Source organism: Oncorhynchus tshawytscha, linkage group LG12 (assembly GCF_018296145.1).
Source record: "Oncorhynchus tshawytscha isolate Ot180627B linkage group LG12, Otsh_v2.0, whole genome shotgun sequence".
Taxonomy (NCBI): Eukaryota; Metazoa; Chordata; class Actinopteri; order Salmoniformes; family Salmonidae; genus Oncorhynchus; species Oncorhynchus tshawytscha.
Window position 1 is genome coordinate 37,961,451 of NC_056440.1, and position 3,086 is coordinate 37,964,536.

Here is a 3,086-nt window from a genome sequence, read left to right on the forward strand (position 1 = left end):
ATCTGTGTATTATTCTTAATTGGATTGCTCTAGTACGGTTACATATAGATATTGTTTTTGCATATCTCCAAATGTCCTCCCACATCTCTTCGTCAATAGTAACAGACAATTCATTCTCCCACACTTGTTTCACCCTCCGTGTGTTGACAGCAGAAAAGGACCTTAAAGTATCATAAAACAGACTTACAGACATTTTCCTTTGTGGGAAAAAAAAGCATTCTTTCAATGACAGACACATCAGGGTTACCAATTAAGGTGGTGCTCTTCAGAATATAATGTCTTACTTGTAGGAAGCGGAAAAAGTCCTGCTTTGGGAGTCGATATTTGTCAACCATCTGCTCAAATGACAACAAAATCTTATCAGCAAATAAGTCATTTAGCCTGCGTATGCCCTTATTAAGCCATAAGTTAAAGCCAGCATCCAGCAATCCTGGACTGAAATCTGGGTTGTTAAGAATTGGGGTAAGAGCAGAGGTTAGTTTGGACCTTCCCAGGAAGCGTTGAACTGACCTCCATACTTTGAGTGTGTTAAGTGTAACAGGATTATTGCAGTGGTCTTCTACAGACTTGAAACTTCTGAAAAATAAAAGATCCTGTAAGGGGTATTTTGAAAGAGAAGTCTCAATGTCTAACCAAATAGAGGAGTCATCATTTGTGATCCAGTCAGAAATATAACAAAGGTGGGCACACCATTGATAGAACCTGATATTGGGCAGGTCCAAGCCGCCCATAGAACTTGGCAGCTGCAATATTGCCATCTTAAGTCTTGGCTTGCGTTTACTCCATATAAAGGAACTTAGCCATCCATTTACATCCTTTATTACCTTATTGGAGAGTAATACTGGGATCATTTGGATTGGGTAAAGTAGTCTAGGTAAAATGTTCATTTTCAAGAGGGATATTCTACCCAACCAAGAAATCGGGAGAGAGTTCCAGCGATCCAGATCCTGTCTTATTGTATCAAACAAGGGAACAAAATTGGCTTTGTACATTAGCTGGAATTTAGGAGTTACAAATATACCCAGATACATGAAACCTGAGGGAGACCATTTAAAAGGGAAGGGGGGAGAAGTATTAGGTACAGAGTGTAGGCTACCAAGTGGCATAGCCTCTGACTTAGTAAGGTTAATCTTGTAGCCTGAGAATTCGCTGAATAATTCAATAATATTAATAAGAGATGTAATTGAAGTCTCGGGACTAGAGATGAATATCAGGACATCATCAGCATACAAGCTTATTTTATGGTGAACATCACCAATGAGCAGCCCCTGTATAGCAGGCGTTACCCTGATGGCCTCGGCTAGTGGTTCCATAACGAGTGCAAAGAGGAGGGGGATAAAGGACAGCCCTGTCTGGTACCTCTGTGTATAGAGAAGCTATTTGACCGTAGCCCATTAGTAAGGACAGCAGCCTGAGGATCATCATATAAAACTTTCACCCATTTTATAAAGTTGTCCCCCAGACCAAATTTATTTAGAGCAAATAATAGGTAAGACCACTCCACACGATCAAATGCTTTCTCAGCATCTAGGGAGAGCACAAGACCATCCACAGCACTTTGTTGGTAGGCTTGAATTACATTAAGAAGCCGCCTGACGTTGTTGCATGACTTACGGCCCCTAATGAAGCCAGTTTGGTCTCCTTTCACAATTAGTGGCAGTGAGTCCTCTAATCTTGTGGCTAGAATTTTAGAAAGCAATTTTCTATCCACATTCAGAAGGGAAATTGGTCTGTATGAGGAACAAGACTCTGGACATTTTCCCTTTTTGAGAATAAGTGAAATGTTGGCTTCTCTCAGCGTTTGAGGGAGTTGGTCATTTGAAAATGAGTGGTTAAACATATCACGCAATGGCTCAAGGATCAGGCCATGGAACTCTTTATAGAACTCACTACAAAACCCGTCTGGTCCTGGGGCCTTAACATTTTGCAGATTCTTAATTGCGAACATTATCTCTTCCTTGGTAATAGGGGCATTAAGGAGGGACCTCTGCTCTTCGGAGATAGTAGGGAGCTCAATCTTACAAAAGAAGTTCTCCATTAATTTGGGTGCATCCTTTGGCAGTTCTGAGGCATAAAGGTTTGTATAAAATTTCTTAAATGAGTCACTTATCAATTTATTTTCATATAAATGATTACCATCAGAATCAGTAATAGTAGCAATTGACTGAGAGTCAGCCCTCTTTTTAGATAGGTATGCCAAGTACTTTCCTGGCTTATCGCCATGTTCATATAGATTTTGCCTGACAAATCTCATTTTCTTTTCAGCGTCCTGTGTTAGCAGAGAGTCTAACGTTGATCTAATGACTGATATTTCCTTTAATAGGGCAGGAGTGGGCTTTTTAATGCAGTCCTTCTCTTTAGTTCCTAATTCACCCTCTAACATTTTTTGCTTTTCCCGCTTTTTCCGTCTCTTAGTAGCTGTGTATGACATAATCAGACCCCTGGCATACGCTTTACAGGTCTCCCAAAGGAGCGAGGGGTTATCTGTTGATTGAGAGTTAATAGAGAAAAATGCTTTAAACTCTGTTATAAAATATGATGTGAATGTATGGTCTTTAAGAATGGTTGTGTTCAACCTCCAATGTCTTGACCGATTGAATGCCCCGTTGAGTTTTATGTCCAGGATCACCTCAGCATGATCAGATATGACTATGCTTCCTATCCTAGCGGATAAAACAGATTGCAAAGACATCTTGGGCATAAAAAAATAATCTATTCTAGTCTGACATCCATGAGGTGCAGAGAAAAAAGTGAACTCTCTGTTGGAGGGATGGAAAGCTCTCCAGACATCCGCATACCCCAGATCATCACAAATAACTTTAAGTGACTTAGCTTGAGGAGAGAGTGAAGCTATACCACTGGGAAACTTATCAATAAGGGGGTTCAACAAGCAGTTAAAATCTCCTCCAACCACTGCAGTGTCTGAGTTTAATTCTGAAAAGTCTAGAAATGCCTTAGTGAGGAAACCAGGGGGGTGAGCAGGGGGGAAGTAAATATTCATTATGGAAATGTTCTGCCCTTGTAAAGTACCATTAATTATAACAAAGCGACCAAATGTATCTTTCACACAATTCAAGACCTTAAGT